Here is a 16,793-nt window from a genome sequence, read left to right on the forward strand (position 1 = left end):
CACAAAGCAAATTACAGTAAAAAAAGAACTCTTTTAACTTGTTTTCAGAATTATATTGCTATTGGGATTGTTATTCTGATACTTTTGTATGTGATTACAGGATACAGCAAATCAGCAATTATATTGGAATCACTGGGATTAAGATTTTTCACATGGAAGGATATGCAGATGTCAACTGAAGAAGTAAAAACTATGTAGCCTGAATTTAAACTGGATGCATCAGCATAAACTCATCATATACTTTGGTAGGAATTGTACAGTCTGTAGACTTTTCAGGCTGGCTTCTTTCATTTAGTAATATGTCTTTTAAGTTTCTTCCATGTCTGTCATGGCTTGATAGCTCATTTTTTTTTAACTGCACATATATTTTAAAAGTTACATATGTGTACTGTTCATTGTTTTTAAGACCATTTAGAGTTTTAGCTTTTTAAACTTACGTAGTTATCAAAGGAATAAAGCCAACCACAAAATAAGAATTAATTCAAAAGAAAGCAGGGTCTTGAAGAGATATTTGTACACCCATGTTCATAGCAGCATATTCACAAAAGCTGTAACGTGGAAGAAAATCCAAGTGTCCATCAACAGATGAATGAATAAATAAAATACGATATACAACTATCATGGAGTATTATTTAGCCTTAAAAAGGAAGGAAATTCTGCAATATGCTACATGGATGAAGCTTGAAGACATCATGCTAAGTGAAATAAGCCAGTCACAAAGAAAGAAATACTGTGATCCCATTTATATAAGGTAAGTATAGTAGTCAAAAATCATAAAGACAGAAAGTATAGTGGTGGTTGTTAGGAGCTAGAGGGAGGGGAAACTGAGGAGTTATTGTTTAATAGGTACAGAGTTTCAGTTTTATAAGATGAAAAGAGTTTTGAGAATGGATGATGGTGATGGCTGCATAACAATGTGAATGTATTTAATATCACTACATAGTACACTTAAAAATGGTGATGGCTGCATAACAATGTGAATGTATTTAATATCACTACATAGTACACTTAAAAATGGTTAAGATACTCCCAAGCAATGGTTAAGATGGTAAATTTTTTTTGTGTATTTTAATACAATAAATACATAATTAGCAAAATGAATAATGTGAGAAACTCTGTGAGACAAATAATCTGGTGATTTCAAAGATCTACTTCCAATAGTAAAAATAAAGAGGTAGAGGACAAAAATCACAAATTTAAAAAAAGAGAAAGGAGAAAGAAAAAATATGAATTGGGAAAATGTGAACAGTGACTGCTGTTCAAGAAATTACTGTTCTTTTTCAAAAAGTGTGGTAATACTGTGCCTATGTTTTTTCCTTTTTAAATTCCTGTTAGAGCTACCAAAATTAACTTACAGATGAAATTAAGTTTCAAATTTGCTTCAAAATACCTGGACAAGTGGGGAAATGGGTGGGATTACAGATGAAATTAATAGCTATGCTCTATTAATTATTAAAACTGTATAACGGGTTCACAGCGATTTATTACTATGCTATTTTCTCTACTTTTATGTATGTTTGAAATTTTCTGTCCTGTTAAATTAATTTTTAACCTCATCAAAGAGCAAGCAGTAAGAAAATCATGTTAATATGCTTAAGGAGTATTTACATTTGATACAATATGTTTTACGGATTTGGGAAAGGAATTACAAAGGGACTCTGTATTGGATAGGACAGGATACACTACTGCAACAAATACACAAATAATTTTTAAAGCCCAAATATAAAAAAGTTATATTTCTCTTAATGCATTTAACAAAAGATGCGTAAGACGTGTGCACTAGAAACTACAAAGCAATGCTGAGAGAAACCAAAAGTCGAAATAAATTGAGATGCCATGTTAGAAGACTCATTAAGGTGGCAATTCTCCCAAACTGACCTATAGTCAATGCAATCCCAATCAATCATGACCTAGGAGAGAGTGATTTTTTAGATAAGACAAAAATAATGAACTCTAAAAGAAAAAGGAGATAAAATGACTTCAAAATTAAAAATGTCTGCTCTTCAAAATACAGTTAAGAAAATGAGAAGCAGTTCACAAACTAGGGGAAATATATTTGCAATACATGTATCTAACAAAAAGCTTGTAACTAGTATACATAAAGAACTCTTACGATTCAATAATAAGAATAACAACCAAATTGTTAAAGACAGAGAAAGATTTAAAAAGACATCACTAAAAAAACAAAAATGTACAGAAAGAACTAAGATGTCTAAGAACAAGTGACTAGTCAAATCAAATTGCAGTACAGGCATATCGAGTTTTATTGTACTTCAAGGCTTTATTGTGCTTCACAGATACTATGTTTTGTTTTTTTGTTTTTTTTTTAATTGAGGGTCTGTGACAACTGTGTTGAGCAAGTCAACTGGTGCCATATTTCCTGCAGCATTTGCTCACTTTTTTGGTATAGCTGATTTATAATATATATTAGTTTCAAGTGTATAGAATACTGATTCAGTATTTTTATATCAACAGTATTTGCTAACTTTGTGTCTCTGTATCACATACTGGTAATTCTCATATTTCAAGCTTACAGTATTATTATATTTGTTATGATCTTTGATACTATTATTGCAATTGTTTTTGGGTGCCATAAACCACGCCCACATAAGGCAACAAGCTTAATCAATAAATGTGTGCTTTCTGACTACTCCACTAACAGGCAGTTTGCCCATCTCTCTCCCTCTCCCTGGGTTTCCCCTGTTACCTGAGACACAATAATATTGAAATTAGGCCAATTAATAACCCTAAAATGGTCAAAAATGATTAAGCTTAGTGCAGAAGGCATGCCAAAAGCTAAGACAGGCTGAAAGCTATGTCTCACGCACTTAACAGTTAAGCCTAATTGTGAATGCAAAGGAAAGTTCTTAAAGGATAATTTAAAGTGTTACTCCAGCGAACACACAAATGATTAAGAAAGCCAAACAGCCTTACTGCTAATACTGAGAAAGTTTCAATGGTCTGGACAGAAGATCAAATCAAGCCTCAACATTCCCATAAACAAAAGCTTATTCCAGAGCAAGGGCCTAATTCTCTTCAATTTTAGGAAGGCTGAGACAGGTGAAAAAGCTGCAGAAGAAAAGTCTGAAGCTAGCAGAGATTGGTTCATGTAGTTTTAAGGAAAGTCGTCATCTCCGTTAACATCAAAGTGCAAGGTAGAGCAGCAAGTGCTGATGCAGAAGCTGCAGCAAATTATTCAAAAGATCTAGGTAAAATAAGCAATGAAGGTGGCTAAATAACAGATTTTCAATGGAGACAAAACAGTCTTATTTATATTGGAAGAAGCTGCTACTTAGGACTAAAGTTAATGCCTGGCTTCAAGGTTTCAAAGCTTCCAAGGACAGGCTGACTCTTCTAAGGGGCTAATGCAGCTGGTGACTAAGTTGAAGCCAGTGCTCATTTACCATTCCAAAAATCCTTTGGTCCTTCAGAATTATACTAAATCTACGGTACCTGTGTTCTATCAATGAAATAACAAAGCTTAGGTGACAGCACACTTGTTGACAATACAATTTACTAAATATTGTAGGCCTACTGTCAAGATCTACTGCTCAGAAAAAAAGATTCCTTTCAAAACACTACTGCTCTTTGGCAATATACCTGGTCACCCAAGCACTCTGATGAAGATGTAAAGAGATTCATGTTGTTTTCATGCCTATTAACATAATATCCACTCTATAGAACATGGATCAAGGAGTAATTTCAGCTTTCAAGTCATATTATTTAAAAAATACATTTTGTAAGGCTATAGAATAGCTGTCATATATAATGATTCCTCTGATGGATCTAGGCAGTTAATTGAAAACCTTCTGGAAAGAATTTACCATTCCAGATGCTATTAAGAACATTCGTAATTTATGGAAAGAGAGCAAGATACCAACATTAACAGGAATTTGGGAGAAGCTGATTCCAACCTTCATGGATAACTTTGAGCAGTTCAAAGGACTTGAGTGGAGGAAGTAACTGCAGATGTGGTGGCAATAGCAAGATAACTAGACTTAGAAGTGGAGCCCAAATATGTAACTGAATTGCTGTAATCTCATGATGAAATTTGAACAGATGAGGAATTGCTTCTTATGTATGAGCAGAGAAAATGGTTTCCTGAGATGGAATCTACTCCTGGTAAGATGCTAGGAAGACTGCTGAATGATAACAAAGGATTTAGAATATTACATAAACTTAGCTGATAAAGCAGCAGCAGGGTTTGAAAGGATTGACTTCTATTTTAAAAGAAGTTCTAATATGGGTAAGATGCTATCAAACAGCACTGTGTGCTACAGAGAAATTGTTTGTGAAAGGACAAGTCAGTCAACGCAGCAAACGTCATTGTTGTTTTATTTTAAGAAACTGCAACAATCACCCCAAGCTTCAGCAACCACCACCCTGCTCCATCAACATCAAAGCAAGATGCTCCATTGGCAAAAACATGAGTTGCTGAAGATGCAGGTGATGGTTACCATTTTTTACTAAGTAGTTTTAAATTAAGGTATGTACTTTTTTGTTTTTTAAGACACAATGCTATTGAATACTCAGCAGGCTACAGTCTAGTATAAACATAACTTTCATAAACTTGGGAAACCAAAAAATTCAAGTGACTCTCCTTTTGCAGTGGTCTAGAATCAAATCCTCCATATCTCCAAAGTACACCTGTATATTTCTACACTAGAATATTCAACAGTAAAAAAGAATGAACTACCAACACATCCAACAATATGGTTTACTAAAAATAATTATGGTGAGTGAAAGAAGTCAGGCACAAAAGAGAACATACTGTATGGTTTCACTCACACAAAATTACAGAAAAAAACAAACCTATAGTGGCAGAAAGCAGATAATTGCCTGGGATGGATATTGGAGACGGTGAGAGGGACTGGCTGAGAAAACAACAGTGCATAAAATTGCCAAAACTAATGTTCAAATGAGTACATTTTATTGTATGTAAACTATACCTCAAGAAAGTTGATTAAAAAATAGAATTTTTCTTGGAGAAAGCTACCTTAGGAGACTTACCAATTTGACAATCTTGCTACAAAAAAAACAGATTTCCCCAGAAATATCACAAACACAATGACAATATAAATAGTCACATCTGACAAGAAGACTAATCTCCTCTAAGAACTCATGTAAATTAGTAAATGTTACTAGAAAAAGAGCCAAAAACATAAATAGAAAAATCAGAGAATCAACTACAGGAAATTCTAAAGAAATCAGAAACACTAAATTTGTTTTATCTATTAAATAAACACATACACTCTTTGATACAGATATTTTATTTCTAGTTTATCCTAAAATTATTTTTGTACATATAAACAACAACAAAACACTGGTAAAACAGCAGAATAGGCTTTATTTGTAGGTGCCTCCATTAATTCGATAATTAAGCAAGAAAACAGTGCATGAACATTTACAACAAACTAGGTGACTGCTTGACAAAGGGAGAGGCTGCTGATCTTTCCTAAGTGAGCAGCATGCTACCATCCACACCTCTTTCAGTGGCCTATGTTCCTGGAATGGCTGGCTGGTGCCAAGGCACATAATGTGGACTCTGCCCTTCAAAATTCTGGAGTGCACTGTGGTTGGTCTGATGGACCCCTGAGGAACCAGTGTCCATGCTTGCCTTAGTTTTGGCCCTCTTCATGGCAGCAGGTTCCCCTGGCAACATCGAGCAGATTTCAAAGGATAAAACCCTTCACCACCAACACTATCCTCCCCAGAGCCAGACATTTATGGAAATCTCTGCAAGTCACAGGCTGAATGCAGAGATGATGGAATAGAAATTTCAGTGATCCAGAAACAGCAAGGAATATACACTTAGCAAAAATAGTTTTAGAAAAGTCACAAATGAATAGCTACACCCCTCAACAAGCAAAAGGTCAGTAATATTTGAAAAGCGAGAAAGAATTTGCTAGAAACCATCCTGGGGAAGCTCAGTCAGTAAAATTATTGGCTTAAGATATTAAGTCAACTATTTTAAGTATGTTCAAAGAGTTAATGGAAACCATGAACAAAACCTAAAAGCAATCAGGAAAATGTAAAAAGGAATCAGCACATCTACCCTTCAAGAAATGCTAATGGGAGTTGTTCAAGGAGAAATGAAAAGATACCAGACAATAATTCAAAGCTACAAGAAGAAATAAAGACTACTAGTAATTACATAGGTAAATTAAAACAATATTATTGTACAGTTGTCCCCCAGTATCCACAGGGGATTGATCGCAGGATCCATAAATATGAAGAGCCAACTGCACTTTTGGCATGACTCCTCTTTTTTCTTGTATGATTCAAAAGGGAAATAAATAAAATAATACAAATTGATATCACCGGGCACACATGCATAAAGATGTAATCTGTGACAATAAGAGTATTAAAAAGGGAAGGACAGAGCAGTACAGGAACAGAGAATTTGTACACTATTGAAACTAAGTTGGTACTATTCAATGAGGTTGTTATAAATAAATTTAAGATATAAATTGTAACCACCAAAAGAAACACTTAAAAAAAATTTTTTTTTAAATACACAGAATAGGAAAGGAAAACAAAATTGGTATGCTACAAAAACTCAAAAACAGACAATAATGGAAAAATTGAGGGAAAAAAGACATGTAAGACACACAGAAAACAAACACCTAAATGGCAGAAATAACCTTACTGATAGTAATAACTTTAAATGTAAATGGTTTAACCTCTCCTCTTAAAAGGCAGAGATTGGGGGGAAAAAGAGGGCAGAGATTGGTAGGATGAACAAAAAAAACAGGATCCATCCATATGCTGTCTGTGAGAGATTCATTTTAGATTCAAAGACACTGAAACTACAGAATTGAAAAGGATATTCCAAGCAAACTGAACCAAAATACACCTAAAATGACTGTATTATAATTAGGTAAAATAGACTTTATGTCAAAAAAGGTTACAAGAGAAAAGGAGATTATATATTGACAGAAAGTTCAATCCAGCAAAAAAAAGATGAAACAATCATAAATATATATGCAACTACCAACAAAGCCCTAAAATACATAAAGAAAACCTGACAGAATTGAAAGGACAGACAGTTCTGCAATAATAGAGACTTCAATAAGCCACTTTCAATAATGAATGACAAAACAGAAAAGCAATAAACAAATAGAAAACTTGAATGACACTGCAAACCAATGTGACTTAACAGACACTACTCTCAACACCAGAGTACATTTTTCTCAAGTGTACGTGAAACATTCTGTGACAAACCTCATACCCAGAACAGGTTTTAATAAATTTTGAAAAGCTGAAATCATACAAAGTATCTTCTCTGATCAAAATGGAATGAAACTAGAAACAGTGACAGAAGAAAAACTGACAAATTCACAAACATGTGGAAATTAAACAACACATGTTCTTAAAAATGAGTCAAAGATGAAATCACAAGATAAATTCAAAAATAACTTCAGATGAATGAAAACAAGAACACAATATATCAGAACTTACTGATGTAATGAAATCACTGCCAAGAGAGAAATTTATAGCTATAAGCACCTATGTTAAAAAAGAATTATCTCAAGCCAATAATCAAAGCTATCACCTTAAAAACTGGAAATGCACAAACTAAAACCAAAGGTAGCAGCAGGAGGAAATAAGGATTAGAATGGAGATAGAGAACAGAAAAACGACAGAGAAAAATCAATGAAACTGAGAGGTGGTTCTTTGAAAAGACCAAGAAAATGAACAATCCTTTAGCTAGAATGACTAAGAAAGTATTCAGAGTAGATTTCAATTCCTAAATCAGAAATGAAAATTTTAAAAAATCAGACACAAATACCAACTTTACAGAAATAAAATACAAGAGAAGAGCAAAAACAAAACACAGGTCAACATATGAATAGCCTAGATGAAACAGATACTTACACAACTACCAAAACTGACCCCAAATTAAGTAGAAATATACACCTTTAAGTAGGGAGATTGAATCAGTGATTTTAAAATTTCAAAGAGGAATCAACACCAATCCTCAAATTCTTTCAAAAAAAATTGAAGAGGAGGGAACATTTCTTAACTTATTCTTTGAGGCAAGTATTACTCTTGATAAACAGACAAAAACTATAAGAAAAAACAATAAACACAATATTGGCTAAAATCCCTTATGAATAGGGATTTTTAAAAGTCCACAAAAAAATACTATAGAGCCAACCAATCAGCAGTTAAAAGGAGTATACATCTTGACAAAGTGGAGTTTATCCCTGGTATGAAGGAGTGGTTCAAATTAAGAAATCATTATAATACATCACACTAATAGAACAAAGGGAAAAAACACATGTGATCATCTGAAAAGATATCACAAAATTCAACAGCTTCCTGATAAAAACACTCAAACTGAGAAAGGAAGGGAACTTCATCAACATGACAAAGGCTGTATGTGAAAAGCACATAGTTAATACCACACTCAATGGTAAAAGATGAACAGTTTTCTTTAAGGTCAGGAATATGACAAGAATGCCCACTTTTGCTACTTCATTCAACATAGTATTGGAAGTTCTAGACAGAGCAAAAAGGCAAGAAAAAGTAATAAAAGACATCCAAACTAGAAAGGAGAAGTAAAATCATCTGTAGATGACATGATCTTGCAAGTAGAAAATCGTTAAAGAATTGATACTCCCTCCCCAACAAAAAGGTCAGCTCTAATCCACAACTACAGCAAACATGCATGATACAAAATCAACACTCAAAAATGGTTGTATTTTATACACTAGGGATGAACACCCTGAAAAGAAAATTAAGAAAATTCCATTCACAACAGCATCAAAAGAATAAAATACTCAGGAATAAATTTAACCAAGACCTATACACGGAAAACTACAATAAATTGCTGAAAGAAATCAAAGACCTAAATAAATATAATGAAATCTCACGTTTATGGGTTAGAAGACTTAACACTGTTAAGATGACAATAATACTCAAATAATATACATACTTCACGTACTATCAAAATACCGATGGCATTTGTTTGGAGAAACAGAAAACTCCAACCTAAAATTCACATGAAATTTCAAGTGGCCTTGAACACCCTAAAAAGAATTTTTTATAAGGATAATAAAATTGAAGAGCTCAGTATTTCTCATTTTCAAATCTTTGCAAAGCTACAGTAATTGTAATAGTGTGGTACTGGCAAAAAGACAGACAGAGATATATCTATATATAGATACACAGATACATATCTTAATTAAAATGGAAATAGCAAGCTCAGAAATAAACACAGCTCCTCCCAAGACACACCAAATTTGCAAAAACCTACAGACTGAGTATCTAGCCTGAAGACTAGCAGAAAAGATTTTCTATAACTAAAGACATAAAGAAGGAACCACAATGAGATGAGTCAATGGAGTAGAAATGTAGCATAGTCAGGACCCAAAACCTCCAGGTTGGTGACCCACAAACAGGAGGAATATAGTATCACAATTGTAGAGGTCCTTCCTAAGGAGCAAGGGGTCCAAAGCCCGCATTTGGCTCCTCAGCCTGGAGGGGTACTACAACGGAAAGACGAAACCCCAGAAGGTCTGGCTTTAAAGGTCAACAGGGCTTGTGTACTGCCAGCCAGAGGGCTGTATGAAACAGAAACTCTACTCTTAAAAGGTGCATGTAAACCCCACATGCTCCAAGTCCCAGCCCAGAGGCAATAGTTTGAAATGAGCTTGGGTCAGACCCACTTGCTGATCTTGGAGAGCCTCTTGGAGGAGGAAGAAGTACTGGAATTCCCTTTAAGGACAGAGACAGTGGTGGCAGCCACTTTTGGGATTTCTTTCTACTGTGATAACATTAATATTAGTAAGCATCATTTTGGAGCTACCCTAGTCTACAAGGCCAGGGACCCACCAGCAGGTCCCCAACAGTCCCACACACCCTATCCCTGCCCTGCCACACAAGACAGTCCTGCATGAACCCAGTTCCATGTTACAGTGGGCTGTAGAGAGCCCCCACCAACCGCGGGCAGTGCAGCCAACTGTTCAGGAAGCCTACCCTATCCTATCCTCCAGTGGGTCCACAGCCACCACACAAGGCATGACCTTGCAGCCAACAGGGCCAGGGGCCAGCCTTGCAGACCAACATACCCACAGCAGCCGGCCCTGCCACAACAGAAGGGCACATGCAGCCTCCATAGGGGGCACTCTGTAGAGTATGTACCTCTGGTGACAAGAGGGGAGTGTGCTGCTGGGCCACACAGGATGTCTTCTACATAAATAAAGCCATTCCTCCAAGATCAGAAAACAAAACCAACCTACTTAACACAGAAATATACACAGACAATGGGGAAGAATGAGGAGACAGAGGAGTATGTTCCCAAAAAAGGAGCAAGACATAACCTCAGAAAAAGAACTATACCAAGTGAAGATAAGCAATCTACTGATAAAGTGTTCAAAATGATTATGAAGTATGCTTACCAAACTTGGGAGAAAAATGGATGAATACATTGAGAATTTCAACAGAAAGCTAGAAAATATAAAGAAGAAACAAGCAGAACAGAAGAATACCCTAAATGAAATTTAAATATCACTAGAAGTAATAATCAACAGTACATTAGATAATACAGAGGAACAGATCAGTGATCTGGAAGACAAAGTAGTGGAAATCCATGCTGAACAGAAAAAAGAATTTTAAAAAATGAAGACAGCTTAACCTATCCCTGCAACAACATCAACTGTACTAACATGCACATTCTAGAGGTCCTAGAGGAAAAGAGAGAGAAACAGGCAGAGAATCTATATGAAGAATAATAGCTGAAAACTTCCCTAACCTGGGGAAGGACGAGGACATACAGGTCCAGGAAGCATAGACAATTTCAAACAAGATGAACCCAAAGAGGTCCACAAAAAGACACACTATAATGAAAGAGCAAAAATTATAGAAAATCTTAAAAGCTGTATGAGAAAAGCAACTAGTCATATACAATGGAACTCCCTGTAAGACTAACAGATGACTTTTCAGCAGAAACTTTGCAGGCCAGAAGGGAGCAACATGACATATTCAAGTTATAAAAGGAAAACCTACAACCAAGAACACTCTACCTAAAAAGGTTTCATTCAGATTTGAAGGAAAGATAGTTTCAGAAAAGTTTAAAAGTTCAACACCAAGAAACTGGCTTTACAAGAAATGTTAAAAGGGACTCCTCTAAGTGGAAAACAAAAGGCCACTACTAGAAATATAAAACTTATAAAAGGAAAAAATCTCACTGGTAAAGGTAAAACATACAGTAAAGGGAGTAGATCAACCATTCTTATAATGCTAGTAGGAAAGTTAAAAGAGAAAAGCAGTAAAAATCATGTATATCCACAGTAAGCAGTTAATGGATAACACTAAAAAAAAAAAAAAAAGGAAAGGAAAGGTAAAAATATGATGTTAAAAACATGTTGCAGGGGAGAGGGGGAACTAAAACAGCTGTTAGATGCATTTTAATTTAATAGACTGTCAACTTAACAAACATGTAGGCGGTTATATATGAACCTCATGGTAACCACAAAAAAACCTGTAATATATACACAAAAAAGAAAAAGACATCCAAACATGATGTAACATTAATGGCAGTTATCAAATCACAAGGGAAGACAGTAAGAGAGGAACAAAAAATTATTACAAAAAGAAACAGAAAATAATTTAAAAAGTGGCAATGAGCACACTATCAATAATTACTTTAAATGTAATTGGACAAAGTGCTCCAACCAAAAGGCACAGAGTGGTTGAATGGATACAAAAACAAAGCCCATATATATGCTGTTGACAAAAGACTCACTTCAGATCTAAAGACACACATAGACTGAAGGTGAGGGGACAGGAAAGGGTATTCCATGCAAATAAAGATGAAAAGAAGGGTGAGATAGCAATACTTGTATCAGACAAAGTAGGCTTTAAAACAAATACTGCAACAAGAGACAAAGGACATGATGTAATGATAAAGGGATTGAGCCAACCAGAAAGTATAACAACTGTACATACATATGCACCCCACACAGGGGCAATGGGACACATAAAGAAAATATTAACAAATATAAAAGGAGAAATTAAACAAGGTTCTATTGTAAAGCACAGAGAACTATATTCAGTATCTTGTAATAGCATGTAATGAAAAGTAGGAAAAGAAATATATATATATATGTATAACCAACTCACTATGTGGTACACCAGAAACTAATACAACATTGTAAATTGACTATACTCCTATTAAAAAAGAATAAAAACCTTGCATTTAAAAAATAAAGGGAGGAATTGACAGTAAGACAATAACAGTAAGGGATTTTAATGCCCCAATTAACATCAGTGAAGAGATCATCCAGATAGAAAATAAATCAGGAAATACTGACCTTAACTGACAGATTAGATTAGATGAAACTAATGGATATAAACAGAACATTTCACCCAAAACAGCAAAATACACATTCTTTTCAGGTACACATGGAACATTCTCTAGGACAGATCATATGCTAGGCCACAAAACAGCTCTTAATGAATTTAAGAAGATTAAAATCACACTGAGCATCTTTTGTGACCACAACGGAATGAGACCAGGAAATGATGCAAACAAACGGAGTCTAAGCAATCTCCTGTGATCAATCAATGGTTCACTGATAAAATCAAAGAGAAAATTTTAAAAATACCTTGAAAGTGGGAAAAAAAAATCTAGGGGATGTAGCAAAAGCAGTTCTAAAACGGATGCCTACTCAAGGAAACAAACAAACAAACAAAAACCTCAAATAAACCATCTAACCTTACACCTAAAGGAACTAGAAAAAGAATAAACAAAACCCAAAGTTAGAAGAAAAAGAAGTAACATAGATCAGAGTGGAAATCAATGAAAAAGAAACTAAAAAACGAACAAACAAACAAGAGAAGGTCAATAAAACCAAGAGCTGGTTCTTTGAAAAGATAAACAAAACTGATATATCTTTAGCCAGACTCAACAAGGAAAAAAGAGAGCAAATAAATAAAATCAGAAACAAAAGAGAGGTTGTTATAACTGACACTACAGAAATACAAAGGAGTATAAGAAATTAATAAGAACAATCAGATGCTAATAAAATGGACAACCTAGAAGAAATGGATAAATTCCTAGAAATAGACAATATCCCAAGGTTCAAACAGGAGGAAATAGAAAATATGAACAGACTGATTATCAGTGATTAAACTGAATCAGTAATTTAAAACTCTGAACAAATAAAAAATCCAGGACCAGACAGCTACACAGATAAATTCTACAAAATCCTTAGAAGTGTTTTGCATACTTCTCAAACTATTGCAAAAAGCTGAAGAATGCTTCTGAACTTATGAGGCCAGCATTAGCCAGATATCAAAATTATACAGATACCACACAAAAAAAGAAAATTACAGGCCAATATCACTGATGAACACAGATGCAAAATCCTCAATAATATATCAGCAAACAGAATTCAACAAAACATTAAAAGAATCACACATGATGATCGAGTAGGATTTATCTCAGGGATCAAAGATGTTTCAATATCTGCAAACAAATCAACATGAACCATCACTTTAACACAGTGAAAGTAAAAATCATATGATCATCTCAACAGATGTAGAAAAAGCTTTTGACAATATTAAACATGTAACATTAAAGATAAAAACTCACAACATGGGTACAGAGGGAACGTATCTCAACATGATAAAGGCCATGTATGACAAACTCACAGCCAACATCATATTCAATGGTGAAAAGCTGAAACCATTTTCACTAAGATCAGGAACATGACAAGGATGCCCACTCTTGCCACTTTCATTCAACATAGTATTGGAAGTCTTAGTCACAGCAACAAGAAAAAGAAATAAAAGGAATCCAAATTGGAAAGGAAAAAGTAAACTGTCACTGTTCACAAATGACATGATACTATATAGAAAATCCTAAGGATGCTATCAAAAAACTATTAGAATAAATGAATTCAGTAAAGCTGCAGGATATAACATTAATAAACATAAACATGTTGCATTTCTATATGTTAATAATGAACTATCAGAAAGAGAACAATCCCATTTATAACTGCATTAAAAAGAATAAAATATCTTAACCAAAGAGGCATGACTGTAAAAAACTGCAAGACATTGATGAATGAAACTGAAGACACAAACAAATGGAAAGACATACTATGCTCATGAACTGAATAGCCAAAGCAATCCTGAGAAAGAACAGAGTTGGAAGCATCACACTCCCAGATTTCAAACTATACTACAAAGCTACAATAATCAGAATAGTATGGTATTAGCACAAAACAAACAGATCCATGGAACTGAACAGAGAAACCAGAAATAAATCCACGTATATTTGTTCTATTACTCTACGATAAACAAGGCAAGGATAAACATGGGAAAAAGACAGCCTCTTAAATAGTGCTGGGAACACTGTACAGCTTCACGCAAAAGAACCAAACTGGACAACGTTCTCACACCATATACAAATGGGCAGAGAACCAAAACAGACTTTTTTTTCCCCAAAGAAGACAGAAGGCCAGAGACAGAAAAGACACTCAACATCACTAATCATCAGAGAAATGGAAATGAAAACCACAATGAGATATCACCTCACACCTGTCTGAATAGCTATCATCAAAAAGACAACAAATAACAAGTGTTGGATAGAACTTGGAAAGGGACCCCTTGAGCACCATGGAACTGTAAACTGATACAGTTGCTTTGTGAAAACAGCATGGAGGTTCCTCTCAAAATTCTTTTAACCACCAAAAGATCCAGCAATTTCACTTCTGGGTATTTACCCAAGGAAATCAAAAACACTACTTCCAAAACATGTATGTACCCTTATATTCACTGCAGCACTGTTTACAGTACCCAAGATAAGGAAGCAATGTAAGTGTCCATCAACAAATGAATAGACAAAAAAAGATGTGATAAACATACACACACAAGGGATTATTATGCAACCAAAAAAAGAATAACACTATTTGCAGCAACATGGATGGACCTAGAGATTATCATTAACGACTAAGTGAAGTATGTCAGACAAAAACAAATTATCATATGATATCACATATATGTGGAATCTAAAAAAAGGATACAAATGAACTTACCTACAAAACAGAAATAGACTCACAGACATTGAAAACAAATTTATGGTTACCAAAGGGGATGGAGGTAAGGATAAATTAGGAGTTTGGGATTAACAGATACACAGTAATATATATAAAATAGATAACCAACAAGTACCTCCTGTAAGCACAGGGAACTATAGTCAATATCTTATAATAAACTATAATGGAAAAGAATCTGAAATACATATATATGTGTATTTCTCACACACACACACATACACAAACCCTATGCTGTACACCTGAAACTAATACAACACTGCAAATCAGCTAGACTTCAATTAAAAAAAAAGGAAACAAACCAAGACCTTAGGGGTAAGTGACATATCCAGATCAAAGACTTGAAGCTGAAAGCAGCATCAAGGGCTGGAATACACGATTGCTTGTTCCTACATCTGTCTTTTTGGGTCCAAAGTCATTTGGTTTTAAAGAATGGTGTAAAAATTGATGTGAATTTCCTAGCAAGAACACTTCTATGTGATGGCTGATCAAAAGAACCATAAATGAAAACCAAAATGGCAAAGAACAAAATTATTTATGATGAAATAAACACACACACACACACACACACACACACACACACACACACAACTATACCTGAGATCTCAGCAAAAGCAATAAGCTATAAGAAATGGAAGGTATAAGGAATAGTGATTATCTACAGATAATATGATCTCTCAAGCAGATAATCCAAAAGACCCAACAAATCAATAGATATAATAAAGGAGTTCAACAAGGTTGCTGCATACAAAAACATTAAAAAAAAAAATCACTAAGTTACCAATGAGAAAGGAAAAAAGCAAAAGGATATAATAAACATAACAGGCCTAAACAGAGAAAATATATCATAATAAAGTTACCACAAAGTTGAATAATGCAGAGTAAAACCACTGCCAATTGTCCCTAGTTTAACCAATAAATTAAATGCAATTCCATTAATTCCAATATGGCTTTTGTTAGGCTATTTGTTGCTATCAAACATTTTAAAATTCATACAGAAAAGTAATGGTGTAAGAATAACCAAGATTATCCTAAAAAATAAGAACAAGGAGGGAGAACTTGCATAAGGAGAAAAAGGTATTATAAAACTATAATTAAAACAGTGATATTGGTTCAGTAAACTAGAGATAGAATAGATGCAACATCACACACAAGTTGTGGAAGGATAGATCACTTAACAAATAAGTTGAGACAAATGCCTTTCTATGTATGGAAAAAAATGAAATTAGATCCCTATTTCATACCATACATCAAATTAATTCCAGATATATCAAAGACCTAAATTTGACATATAAAACTTTACAGCTGTTAGAAGACCTACAGGAATATCTTTATAGCCTCAAGTAGGGAAAGGAGATAATAAGGAGAAAAGCTTTCTAGACAGAGGAAATAGAATGACAATTGGCAGGTGTCTTCATCTGTAATATGGAATGTATATAATATCATCTACCGCACAGCTACCATGAGATTTAAATATGTCAAGTTCTTAGAACAGTGCCTAACATAGAACCTCTTAATCATGTAAGCTCTCAATCTGGTTTTTTACCTACTAGGATAGAACTGGGTAGGTGACTCTCATGCCTTACTTTCTTTACCAGTAAAATGGAGAAAATAAAGAGTACCTATCTTATTAGGTTCTTGTAAGAATTAAATATGTCTATACATACACAGTGCGTGGAGCACACACTGGTACACAAAGTAAGAGCTCAATAAAAGTTAGTAAGG

The 16,793-nt window shown here is 34.4% G+C and overlaps 1 protein-coding gene across 8 annotated transcripts in view; it reads right to left on the reverse strand.

Moving 5' to 3' along the window:
• The window catches only part of LARP4 (La ribonucleoprotein 4), a 132,497-nt gene that overhangs the window by 16,775 nt on the left and 98,929 nt on the right, over positions 1-16,793 (reverse strand). The window lies entirely within an intron of this gene.

Source organism: Vicugna pacos, chromosome 12, assembly GCF_048564905.1.
Source record: "Vicugna pacos chromosome 12, VicPac4, whole genome shotgun sequence".
In the NCBI taxonomy this organism is placed as follows: domain Eukaryota; kingdom Metazoa; phylum Chordata; class Mammalia; order Artiodactyla; family Camelidae; genus Vicugna; species Vicugna pacos.